The following is a 14,480-nucleotide window of genomic DNA, read 5'->3' as shown; positions in this document are numbered from 1 at the left end:
GTCAGTTATTGTGAGCCAATTATGCCATTTTTCATCCATTCAGAATGGCTACCTGTTCTGCAAGTGCACCCCACTGCTTCCAAGTCTGCAGGATGATTGCATTAAATAATGCAATTGGACAGGGTATCCGACCTCTTTAAGAAATGCCTTGAAAACCATCTTAAATATTTTCTACTTAAAGGGACTATAACCTTCCATATGTCGTTTGCTTCATTTTGTCCAGCACAGAAGAGTATATACTGTATGTTAGAAAACATTTTATATTATTTCTGTTTCACCTGATCTCTTTTATTTTTTGTGTCCTTTCTAGTCTTGACCACTTCCCCAATGACATCATGTACCACCGCCATATCCTGCACATTGCCATTAGGTCATAACCTTAAACTATTATGTAGTGCGAAGATTATCAAATCTCAATTCTATTAACAGGATAGTAGACCTCACAGCCTCTTAACCTTCTAAGAGACTCCATTATGAAAAAAAGAAAAGACCACATCAAGTAAAGTCAATTTGAAAATATATTTATTATGAATTTTTAGCACAAGGAAAATAACACTTTATTTTTACTCTGCATTGTAAATAAATTAGTGCCCAAGATTAGCCGAAGGCTCTTACAAGGTTGTCCTATAAGAGGACCAAGATGGTGGAAGCCTCGTGACTCACAAAGAATCATCCTTCAGCACTCAGGAGAGGAAAAACCCCCTGTGGAGGAAACCTCTGGGGACCCATGGCTTGAAGGATTGCCCGTCCCTCTGGGCACTAGGAGGCTATGCAGAGTTATATTTACAAACTTATTTAAAATACTGTATGAACATTTGACACTAAAATACAGTATACAGTTTACCACATTAATAAATAACATTGGCTGACGTCATTAATATAGTTCCTGTCCACATCTCCTGACATTACCCAATTTACATTCCTCACAAAGCTGCGCAATTTTCTGAAGAGGATGGTCATCCCCTTTTGAGAAGCACCGAGTTTATCCGAATGGCTACTACATTGCGATAGATGTGCTGTGCTGTTAGAACCTCCAATTATAGAAATAAACAAGCTCAAGGTCATATTTTAGGGAAGTCAAGCTCCAAGTCTGCAGGCACATCCAAGTGAAACGCCCTTGTCTTTGATGAGATACTTACCTCAAGAGGATATTTTTCCCTCAGTGAGCTGGGTGCAAGAGATATATTTGGAGTATGTTAATGCCAGCAATGATAATGCTATGTCAGTGTCCTGGGCGGTTAAGAGTGAGCAACAGCAAAGAGTTACCATTATGACATCACAGCATGACCTCACTCGAGTTCTACATTCCTTAAAGGAGAAGTGCACAAAATAATCTCTACTGATGTGTGATATTTTTATATTCTCCATCACCTCTGCTTCCCATGATACACCTGCCATTTATTATTATTATTATTATTATTACACATCTTTCCCTTTGCCTTCTCCTTATTCGCCAAAGTTCTCTTTTACTGCATCCACTCATTTAATCAATCAGTTCCTATCAGCTCTTTCTCATTTCATTAACCTGCTGCTTCTGTCCAATTTTTATTTTTCAAGACTGCTACTTGGGTAGAAAACAAGCAAGGGATTAAATGAAAATAAAAAACACAATTAATATGAAAATACTGCTAGGATGTTTATAAATTGAAATGACATTAATAGCTAGGCCAAGGCTAGTTATTTCTGCACCTCTATAGGTGTGTGCAAAGCCGAGCGTGGTTTTCCTGCAGGATGACCAGCATTACATCAGCGTGCAATATTCTGATGGAAACGTGCTTCTTTTTGAATCTCCCCAATAGTCTCTGTTCCCAGTATAGAATAGAATTGGCAATGAGGAATATACAGTGGAGGACCGATTTTGCCCATTATACAGTAGACTTTTAGGATTGATAAATATTCAATTTAGCCTAATGTAACTTTTGATCAGTATGCAATATATCCCTGTTATGCTTGGCCACTATACAGAATAGGCCCACTGTGCTAAATATACGTACACTCTGGGGGTCATTTAGAGTTGGCTGTGCTGGCAAAGTGACTGTGTAAGGGGGCACACTGCTCGCTGATGTATGCTGCGCTATATTCTGCTGATTAAAGGGGCTGTGTCCAGACTCACAAGTAGCTTTGTGTGCAAAAAAAACAAAGTTTAAAAGTAAAAAAAAAAATTTAAGAGATTTAAAAGTTTAAAAAGTAAAAAAAACCACTTTTTTTTTGTGCTGTACCCCACTGTGTATACAAGCACCTTGACTCCTTGGGCTGTACCCCACTGTGTATACAAGTACTGTGATTCCTTTGGCCATAGCCCACTGTGTTTACATGCACCGCGACTCATTGGGCCTTAGCCCTCTGTGTGTCCGTAACACACAAGTACTGTGACTCAGTAGTCAGTGGCAATGTTTCATAGATGTGCTTTAAACTGTGGTATCTGTGCCGCAACTCTGTCGCTTAGTAACCTGCCAGCTCACTGCAGCCTTTGGCCAATCATGGTGAAAATAATATTGTGAGCTGTGAGGTGGTCTAAATTGACTGTAAATTACTGGAAATGAATGTTATTGAGGTTAATAATAGTCTAGGAACAAAAAAATGCCCAAATTATGTGATTTTAGCTTTCTTTGTCAATTTTTGTAAAAAAATCCAAATCTAAATTCAAATCCAAAACCAGTCATGGCGCTTTGGCAAATCCAAATCCAAGGCCGGACGACGAATCAGAGCCAAATCCAAATCCAGCAAAAATGGTCTGGCGCACATATCTAGTTTATATGTGTTTTTTCTGTGGCACTACAGGTCCCAGCAGGTCCTGGGTGATTTCTTCAAGCTTCAACATGCTTTTTCAGCCATGGGTATGCAGGCACTTGTAGTGCTAAAAGTGCCTGCATACGCAAGCCGTTTTATTTATTTGGCTGGCTGCATTTGTGTGAAAGAGGTGTGTGTGTCTGTGTACGCTTTTGTCAGGGTGTGTGTGTCTGGGGAGGTTATGATGTGCTGAGAGACGATGCAGGGGGAGATGGTGTGGCTAAGAGATGCAGGGGGCAGGAAATACACAGGGGGAATGAGTGTGGTTGAACCGCTGTTGTAAGTTGATGACCTTGTTAATATTCCCACACAAACAGGCATCTTCTGGACGATGTGCCCTACATGAATAATGAATGCCGACTGCAGACGCTGTCTTCCCATGGAGGATATATTTCTTCAGAGGTTCCACATTGTGAGAAACCACCGCATCGGTAAGGTGTATATGGAATAGAAAGTAATGTTCCCAGAGTGACGAGAAATGGGTGGAGTGTCATGTTGGCACGCCCCATTTTTAGTGGCCATGCCCCTTTGGTATGTGACCACGCCCATTTTTTCCTGCGCGCCAGAGGCGCGCATAAATACCTTTCTCTGTGGGTCTATGGGGGGGTCGGGGGGGGGGGCACGCAGTTTTTCTCAACTTGCCCTAGGCTCCAAAGACCCTAGTGATGCCTCTGGCTGATTTTTTTCCTAGGGAAGAGGCACACATCCCCTGCAGAATATGCTTGGACTAGGTGACAGGAGGACCCCATGCTTTGGGTTTTCTTCTTATGGTGTCAACAGCACAGGATCATGACATTGAGCAATTGCCTGGGTCTTGGCAGACACAATTAGGCATCTCGTCAGTTATTGTGAGCCAATTATGCCATTTTTCATCCATTCAGAATGGCTACCTGTTCTGCAAGTGCACCCCACTGCTTCCAAGTCTGCAGGATGATTGCATTAAATAATGCAATTGGACAGGGTATCCGACCTCTTTAAGAAATGCCTTGAAAACCATCTTAAATATTTTCTACTTAAAGGGACTATAACCTTCCATATGTCGTTTGCTTCATTTTGTCCAGCACAGAAGAGTATATACTGTATGTTAGAAAACATTTTATATTATTTCTGTTTCACCTGATCTCTTTTATTTTTTGTGTCCTTTCTAGTCTTGACCACTTCCCCAATGACATCATGTACCACCGCCATATCCTGCACATTGCCATTAGGTCATAACCTTAAACTATTATGTAGTGCGAAGATTATCAAATCTCAATTCTATTAACAGGATAGTAGACCTCACAGCCTCTTAACCTTCTAAGAGACTCCATTATGAAAAAAAGAAAAGACCACATCAAGTAAAGTCAATTTGAAAATATATTTATTATGAATTTTTAGCACAAGGAAAATAACACTTTATTTTTACTCTGCATTGTAAATAAATTAGTGCCCAAGATTAGCCGAAGGCTCTTACAAGGTTGTCCTATAAGAGGACCAAGATGGTGGAAGCCTCGTGACTCACAAAGAATCATCCTTCAGCACTCAGGAGAGGAAAAACCCCCTGTGGAGGAAACCTCTGGGGACCCATGGCTTGAAGGATTGCCCGTCCCTCTGGGCACTAGGAGGCTATGCAGAGTTATATTTACAAACTTATTTAAAATACTGTATGAACATTTGACACTAAAATACAGTATACAGTTTACCACATTAATAAATAACATTGGCTGACGTCATTAATATAGTTCCTGTCCACATCTCCTGACATTACCCAATTTACATTCCTCACAAAGCTGCGCAATTTTCTGAAGAGGATGGTCATCCCCTTTTGAGAAGCACCGAGTTTATCCGAATGGCTACTACATTGCGATAGATGTGCTGTGCTGTTAGAACCTCCAATTATAGAAATAAACAAGCTCAAGGTCATATTTTAGGGAAGTCAAGCTCCAAGTCTGCAGGCACATCCAAGTGAAACGCCCTTGTCTTTGATGAGATACTTACCTCAAGAGGATATTTTTCCCTCAGTGAGCTGGGTGCAAGAGATATATTTGGAGTATGTTAATGCCAGCAATGATAATGCTATGTCAGTGTCCTGGGCGGTTAAGAGTGAGCAACAGCAAAGAGTTACCATTATGACATCACAGCATGACCTCACTCGAGTTCTACATTCCTTAAAGGAGAAGTGCACAAAATAATCTCTACTGATGTGTGATATTTTTATATTCTCCATCACCTCTGCTTCCCATGATACACCTGCCATTTATTATTATTATTATTATTACACATCTTTCCCTTTGCCTTCTCCTTATTCGCCAAAGTTCTCTTTTACTGCATCCACTCATTTAATCAATCAGTTCCTATCAGCTCTTTCTCATTTCATTAACCTGCTGCTTCTGTCCAATTTTTATTTTTCAAGACTGCTACTTGGGTAGAAAACAAGCAAGGGATTAAATGAAAATAAAAAACACAATTAATATGAAAATACTGCTAGGATGTTTATAAATTGAAATGACATTAATAGCTAGGCCAAGGCTAGTTATTTCTGCACCTCTATAGGTGTGTGCAAAGCCGAGCATGGTTTTCCTGCAGGATGACCAGCATTACAGCAGCGTGCAATATTCTGATGGAAACGTGCTTCTTTTTGAATCTCCCCAATAGTCTCTGTTCCCAGTATAGAATAGAATTGGCAATGATGAATATACAGTGGAGGACCGATTTTGCCCATTATACAGTAGACTTTTAGGATTGATAAATATTCAATTTAGCCTAATGTAACTTTTGATCAGTATGCAATATATCCCTGTTATGCTTGGCCACTATACAGAATAGGCCCACTGTGCTAAATATACGTACACTCTGGGGGTCATTTAGAGTTGGCTGTGCTGGCAAAGTGACTGTGTAAGGGGGCACACTGCTCGCTGATGTATGCTGCGCTATATTCTGCTGATTAAAGGGGCTGTGTCCAGACTCACAAGTAGCTTTGTGTGCAAAAAAAACAAAGTTTAAAAGTAAAAAAAAAAATTTAAGAGATTTAAAAGTTTAAAAAGTAAAAAAACCCACTTTTTTTTTGTGCTGTACCCCACTGTGTATACAAGCACCTTGACTCCTTGGGCTGTACCCCACTGTGTATACAAGTACTGTGATTCCTTTGGCCATAGCCCACTGTGTTTACATGCACCGTGACTCATTGGGCCTTAGCCCTCTGTGTGTCCGTAACACACAAGTACTGTGACTCAGTAGTCAGTGGCAATGTTTCATAGATGTGCTTTAAACTGTGGTATCTGTGCCGCAACTCTGTCGCTTAGTAACCTGCCAGCTCACTGCAGCCTTTGGCCAATCATGGTGAAAATAATATTGTGAGCTGTGAGGTGGTCTAAATTGACTGTAAATTACTGGAAATTAATGTTATTGAGGTTAATAATAGTCTAGGAACAAAAAAATGCCCAAATTATGTGATTTTAGCTTTCTTTGTCAATTTTTGTAAAAAAATCCAAATCTAAATTCAAATCCAAAACCAGTCATGGCGCTTTGGCAAATCCAAATCCAAGGCCGGACGACGAATCAGAGCCAAATCCAAATCCAGCAAAAATGGTCTGGCACACATATCTAGTTTATATGTGTTTTTTCTGTGGCACTACAGGTCCCAGCAGGTCCTGGGTGATTTCTTCAAGCTTCAACATGCTTTTTCAGCCATGGGTATGCAGGCACTTGTAGTGCTAAAAGTGCCTGCATACGCAAGCCGTTTTATTTATTTGGCTGGCTGCATTTGTGTGAAAGAGGTGTGTGTGTCTGTGTACGCTTTTGTCAGGGTGTGTGTGTCTGGGGAGGTTATGATGTGCTGAGAGACGATGCAGGGGGAGATGGTGTGGCTAAGAGATGCAGGGGGCAGGAAATACACAGGGGGAATGAGTGTGGTTGAACCGCTGTTGTAAGTTGATGACCTTGTTAATATTCCCACACAAACAGGCATCTTCTGGACGATGTGCCCTACATGAATAATGAATGCCGACTGCAGACGCTGTCTTCCCATGGAGGATATATTTCTTCAGAGGTTCCACATTGTGAGAAACCACCGCATCGGTAAGGTGTATATGGAATAGAAAGTAATGTTCCCAGAGTGACGAGAAATGGGTGGAGTGTCATGTTGGCACGCCCCATTTTTAGTGGCCATGCCCCTTTGGTATGTGACCACGCCCATTTTTTCCTGCGCGCCAGAGGCGCGCATAAATACCTTTCTCTGTGGGTCTATGGGGGGGTCGGGGGGGGGGGCACGCAGTTTTTCTCAACTTGCCCTAGGCTCCAAAGACCCTAGTGATGCCTCTGGCTGATTTTTTTCCTAGGGAAGAGGCACACATCCCCTGCAGAATATGCTTGGACTAGGTGACAGGAGGACCCCATGCTTTGGGTTTTCTTCTTATGGTGTCAACAGCACAGGATCATGACATTGAGCAATTGCCTGGGTCTTGGCAGACACAATTAGGCATCTCGTCAGTTATTGTGAGCCAATTATGCCATTTTTCATCCATTCAGAATGGCTACCTGTTCTGCAAGTGCACCCCACTGCTTCCAAGTCTGCAGGATGATTGCATTAAATAATGCAATTGGACAGGGTATCCGACCTCTTTAAGAAATGCCTTGAAAACCATCTTAAATATTTTCTACTTAAAGGGACTATAACCTTCCATATGTCGTTTGCTTCATTTTGTCCAGCACAGAAGAGTATATACTGTATGTTAGAAAACATTTTATATTATTTCTGTTTCACCTGATCTCTTTTATTTTTTGTGTCCTTTCTAGTCTTGACCACTTCCCCAATGACATCATGTACCACCGCCATATCCTGCACATTGCCATTAGGTCATAACCTTAAACTATTATGTAGTGCGAAGATTATCAAATCTCAATTCTATTAACAGGATAGTAGACCTCACAGCCTCTTAACCTTCTAAGAGACTCCATTATGAAAAAAAGAAAAGACCACATCAAGTAAAGTCAATTTGAAAATATATTTATTATGAATTTTTAGCACAAGGAAAATAACACTTTATTTTTACTCTGCATTGTAAATAAATTAGTGCCCAAGATTAGCCGAAGGCTCTTACAAGGTTGTCCTATAAGAGGACCAAGATGGTGGAAGCCTCGTGACTCACAAAGAATCATCCTTCAGCACTCAGGAGAGGAAAAACCCCCTGTGGAGGAAACCTCTGGGGACCCATGGCTTGAAGGATTGCCCGTCCCTCTGGGCACTAGGAGGCTATGCAGAGTTATATTTACAAACTTATTTAAAATACTGTATGAACATTTGACACTAAAATACAGTATACAGTTTACTACATTAATAAATAACATTGGCTGACGTCATTAATATAGTTCCTGTCCACATCTCCTGACATTACCCAATTTACATTCCTCACAAAGCTGCACAATTTTCTGAAGAGGATGGTCATCCCCTTTTGAGAAGCACCGAGTTTATCCGAATGGCTACTACATTGCGATAGATGTGCTGTGCTGTTAGAACCTCCAATTATAGAAATAAACAAGCTCAAGGTCATATTTTAGGGAAGTCAAGCTCCAAGTCTGCAGGCACATCCAAGTGAAACGCCCTTGTCTTTGATGAGATACTTACCTCAAGAGGATATTTTTCCCTCAGTGAGCTGGGTGCAAGAGATATATTTGGAGTATGTTAATGCCAGCAATGATAATGCTATGTCAGTGTCCTGGGCGGTTAAGAGTGAGCAACAGCAAAGAGTTACCATTATGACATCACAGCATGACCTCACTCGAGTTCTACATTCCTTAAAGGAGAAGTGCACAAAATAATCTCTACTGATGTGTGATATTTTTATATTCTCCATCACCTCTGCTTCCCATGATACACCTGCCATTTATTATTATTATTATTATTACACATCTTTCCCTTTGCCTTCTCCTTATTCGCCAAAGTTCTCTTTTACTGCATCCACTCATTTAATCAATCAGTTCCTATCAGCTCTTTCTCATTTCATTAACCTGCTGCTTCTGTCCAATTTTTATTTTTCAAGACTGCTACTTGGGTAGAAAACAAGCAAGGGATTAAATGAAAATAAAAAACACAATTAATATGAAAATACTGCTAGGATGTTTATAAATTGAAATGACATTAATAGCTAGGCCAAGGCTAGTTATTTCTGCACCTCTATAGGTGTGTGCAAAGCCAAGCGTGGTTTTCCTGCAGGATGACCAGCATTACATCAGCGTGCAATATTCTGATGGAAACGTGCTTCTTTTTGAATCTGCCCAATAGTCTCTGTTCCCAGTATAGAATAGAATTGGCAATGATGAATATACAGTGGAGGACCGATTTTGCCCATTATACAGTAGACTTTTAGGATTGATAAATATTCAATTTAGCCTAATGTAACTTTTGATCAGTATGCAATATATCCCTGTTATGCTTGGCCACTATACAGAATAGGCCCACTGTGCTAAATATACGTACACTCTGGGGGTCATTTAGAGTTGGCTGTGCTGGCAAAGTGACTGTGTAAGGGGGCACACTGCTCGCTGATGTATGCTGCGCTATATTCTGCTGATTAAAGGGGCTGTGTCCAGACTCACAAGTAGCTTTGTGTGCAAAAAAAACAAAGTTTAAAAGTAAAAAAAAAAATTTAAGAGATTTAAAAGTTTAAAAAGTAAAAAAACCCACTTTTTTTTTGTGCTGTACCCCACTGTGTATACAAGCACCTTGACTCCTTGGGCTGTACCCCACTGTGTATACAAGTACTGTGATTCCTTTGGCCATAGCCCACTGTGTTTACATGCACCGTGACTCATTGGGCCTTAGCCCTCTGTGTGTCCGTAACACACAAGTACTGTGACTCAGTAGTCAGTGGCAATGTTTCATAGATGTGCTTTAAACTGTGGTATCTGTGCCGCAACTCTGTCGCTTAGTAACCTGCCAGCTCACTGCAGCCTTTGGCCAATCATGGTGAAAATAATATTGTGAGCTGTGAGGTGGTCTAAATTGACTGTAAATTACTGGAAATGAATGTTATTGAGGTTAATAATAGTCTAGGAACAAAAAAATGCCCAAATTATGTGATTTTAGCTTTCTTTGTCAATTTTTGTAAAAAAATCCAAATCTAAATTCAAATCCAAAACCAGTCATGGCGCTTTGGCAAATCCAAATCCAAGGCCGGACGACGAATCAGAGCCAAATCCAAATCCAGCAAAAATGGTCTGGCGCACATATCTAGTTTATATGTGTTTTTTCTGTGGCAGTACAGGTCCCAGCAGGTCCTGGGTGATTTCTTCAAGCTTCAACATGCTTTTTCAGCCATGGGTATGCAGGCACTTGTAGTGCTAAAAGTGCCTGCATACGCAAGCCGTTTTATTTATTTGGCTGGCTGCATTTGTGTGAAAGAGGTGTGTGTGTCTGTGTACGCTTTTGTCAGGGTGTGTGTGTCTGGGGAGGTTATGATGTGCTGAGAGACGATGCAGGGGGAGATGGTGTGGCTAAGAGATGCAGGGGGCAGGAAATACACAGGGGGAATGAGTGTGGTTGAACCGCTGTTGTAAGTTGATGACCTTGTTAATATTCCCACACAAACAGGCATCTTCTGGACGATGTGCCCTACATGAATAATGAATGCCGACTGCAGACGCTGTCTTCCCATGGAGGATATATTTCTTCAGAGGTTCCACATTGTGAGAAACCACCGCATCGGTAAGGTGTATATGGAATAGAAAGTAATGTTCCCAGAGTGACGAGAAATGGGTGGAGTGTCATGTTGGCACGCCCCATTTTTAGTGGCCATGCCCCTTTGGTATGTGACCACGCCCATTTTTTCCTGCGCGCCAGAGGCGCGCATAAATACCTTTCTCTGTGGGTCTATGGGGGGGTCGGGGGGGGGGCACGCAGTTTTTCTCAACTTGCCCTAGGCTCCAAAGACCCTAGTGATGCCTCTGGCTGATTTTTTTCCTAGGGAAGAGGCACACATCCCCTGCAGAATATGCTTGGACTAGGTGACAGGAGGACCCCATGCTTTGGGTTTTCTTCTTATGGTGTCAACAGCACAGGATCATGACATTGAGCAATTGCCTGGGTCTTGGCAGACACAATTAGGCATCTCGTCAGTTATTGTGAGCCAATTATGCCATTTTTCATCCATTCAGAATGGCTACCTGTTCTGCAAGTGCACCCCACTGCTTCCAAGTCTGCAGGATGATTGCATTAAATAATGCAATTGGACAGGGTATCCGACCTCTTTAAGAAATGCCTTGAAAACCATCTTAAATATTTTCTACTTAAAGGGACTATAACCTTCCATATGTCGTTTGCTTCATTTTGTCCAGCACAGAAGAGTATATACTGTATGTTAGAAAACATTTTATATTATTTCTGTTTCACCTGATCTCTTTTATTTTTTGTGTCCTTTCTAGTCTTGACCACTTCCCCAATGACATCATGTACCACCGCCATATCCTGCACATTGCCATTAGGTCATAACCTTAAACTATTATGTAGTGCGAAGATTATCAAATCTCAATTCTATTAACAGGATAGTAGACCTCACAGCCTCTTAACCTTCTAAGAGACTCCATTATGAAAAAAAGAAAAGACCACATCAAGTAAAGTCAATTTGAAAATATATTTATTATGAATTTTTAGCACAAGGAAAATAACACTTTATTTTTACTCTGCATTGTAAATAAATTAGTGCCCAAGATTAGCCGAAGGCTCTTACAAGGTTGTCCTATAAGAGGACCAAGATGGTGGAAGCCTCGTGACTCACAAAGAATCATCCTTCAGCACTCAGGAGAGGAAAAACCCCCTGTGGAGGAAACCTCTGGGGACCCATGGCTTGAAGGATTGCCCGTCCCTCTGGGCACTAGGAGGCTATGCAGAGTTATATTTACAAACTTATTTAAAATACTGTATGAACATTTGACACTAAAATACAGTATACAGTTTACTACATTAATAAATAACATTGGCTGACGTCATTAATATAGTTCCTGTCCACATCTCCTGACATTACCCAATTTACATTCCTCACAAAGCTGCACAATTTTCTGAAGAGGATGGTCATCCCCTTTTGAGAAGCACCGAGTTTATCCGAATGGCTACTACATTGCGATAGATGTGCTGTGCTGTTAGAACCTCCAATTATAGAAATAAACAAGCTCAAGGTCATATTTTAGGGAAGTCAAGCTCCAAGTCTGCAGGCACATCCAAGTGAAACGCCCTTGTCTTTGATGAGATACTTACCTCAAGAGGATATTTTTCCCTCAGTGAGCTGGGTGCAAGAGATATATTTGGAGTATGTTAATGCCAGCAATGATAATGCTATGTCAGTGTCCTGGGCGGTTAAGAGTGAGCAACAGCAAAGAGTTACCATTATGACATCACAGCATGACCTCACTCGAGTTCTACATTCCTTAAAGGAGAAGTGCACAAAATAATCTCTACTGATGTGTGATATTTTTATATTCTCCATCACCTCTGCTTCCCATGATACACCTGCCATTTATTATTATTATTATTATTACACATCTTTCCCTTTGCCTTCTCCTTATTCGCCAAAGTTCTCTTTTACTGCATCCACTCATTTAATCAATCAGTTCCTATCAGCTCTTTCTCATTTCATTAACCTGCTGCTTCTGTCCAATTTTTATTTTTCAAGACTGCTACTTGGGTAGAAAACAAGCAAGGGATTAAATGAAAATAAAAAACACAATTAATATGAAAATACTGCTAGGATGTTTATAAATTGAAATGACATTAATAGCTAGGCCAAGGCTAGTTATTTCTGCACCTCTATAGGTGTGTGCAAAGCCAAGCGTGGTTTTCCTGTAGGATGACCAGCATTACATCAGCGTGCAATATTCTGATGGAAACGTGCTTCTTTTTGAATCTGCCCAATAGTCTCTGTTCCCAGTATAGAATAGAATTGGCAATGATGAATATACAGTGGAGGACCGATTTTGCCCATTATACAGTAGACTTTTAGGATTGATAAATATTCAATTTAGCCTAATGTAACTTTTGATCAGTATGCAATATATCCCTGTTATGCTTGGCCACTATACAGAATAGGCCCACTGTGCTAAATATACGTACACTCTGGGGGTCATTTAGAGTTGGCTGTGCTGGCAAAGTGACTGTGTAAGGGGGCACACTGCTCGCTGATGTATGCTGCGCTATATTCTGCTGATTAAAGGGGCTGTGTCCAGACTCACAAGTAGCTTTGTGTGCAAAAAAAACAAAGTTTAAAAGTAAAAAAAAAAATTTAAGAGATTTAAAAGTTTAAAAAGTAAAAAAACCCACTTTTTTTTTGTGCTGTACCCCACTGTGTATACAAGCACCTTGACTCCTTGGGCTGTACCCCACTGTGTATACAAGTACTGTGATTCCTTTGGCCATAGCCCACTGTGTTTACATGCACCGTGACTCATTGGGCCTTAGCCCTCTGTGTGTCCGTAACACACAAGTACTGTGACTCAGTAGTCAGTGGCAATGTTTCATAGATGTGCTTTAAACTGTGGTATCTGTGCCGCAACTCTGTCGCTTAGTAACCTGCCAGCTCACTGCAGCCTTTGGCCAATCATGGTGAAAATAATATTGTGAGCTGTGAGGTGGTCTAAATTGACTGTAAATTACTGGAAATGAATGTTATTGAGGTTAATAATAGTCTAGGAACAAAAAAATGCCCAAATTATGTGATTTTAGCTTTCTTTGTCAATTTTTGTAAAAAAATCCAAATCTAAATTCAAATCCAAAACCAGTCATGGCGCTTTGGCAAATCCAAATCCAAGGCCGGACGACGAATCAGAGCCAAATCCAAATCCAGCAAAAATGGTCTGGCGCACATATCTAGTTTATATGTGTTTTTTCTGTGGCAGTACAGGTCCCAGCAGGTCCTGGGTGATTTCTTCAAGCTTCAACATGCTTTTTCAGCCATGGGTATGCAGGCACTTGTAGTGCTAAAAGTGCCTGCATACGCAAGCCGTTTTATTTATTTGGCTGGCTGCATTTGTGTGAAAGAGGTGTGTGTGTCTGTGTACGCTTTTGTCAGGGTGTGTGTGTCTGGGGAGGTTATGATGTGCTGAGAGACGATGCAGGGGGAGATGGTGTGGCTAAGAGATGCAGGGGGCAGGAAATACACAGGGGGAATGAGTGTGGTTGAACCGCTGTTGTAAGTTGATGACCTTGTTAATATTCCCACACAAACAGGCATCTTCTGGACGATGTGCCCTACATGAATAATGAATGCCGACTGCAGACGCTGTCTTCCCATGGAGGATATATTTCTTCAGAGGTTCCACATTGTGAGAAACCACCGCATCGGTAAGGTGTATATGGAATAGAAAGTAATGTTCCCAGAGTGACGAGAAATGGGTGGAGTGTCATGTTGGCACGCCCCATTTTTAGTGGCCATGCCCCTTTGGTATGTGACCACGCCCATTTTTTCCTGCGCTCCAGAGGCGCGCATAAATACCTTTCTCTGTGGGTCTATGGGGGGGTCGGGGGGGGGGCACGCAGTTTTTCTCAACATGCCCTAGGCTCCAAAGACCCTAGTGATGCCTCTGGCTGATTTTTTTCCTAGGGAAGAGGCACACATCCCCTGCAGAATATGCTTGGACTAGGTGACAGGAGGACCCCATGCTTTGGGTTTTCTTCTTATGGTGTCAACAGCACAGGATCATGACATTGAGCAATTGCCTGGGTCTTG

The sequence above is a fragment of the Taudactylus pleione genome, unplaced genomic scaffold (assembly GCF_031769625.1).
Source record: "Taudactylus pleione unplaced genomic scaffold, aTauple2 ptg000923l, whole genome shotgun sequence".
NCBI lineage: Eukaryota > Metazoa > Chordata > Amphibia > Anura > Myobatrachidae > Taudactylus > Taudactylus pleione.
Note: the sequence above shows the minus strand (reverse complement) of the source record.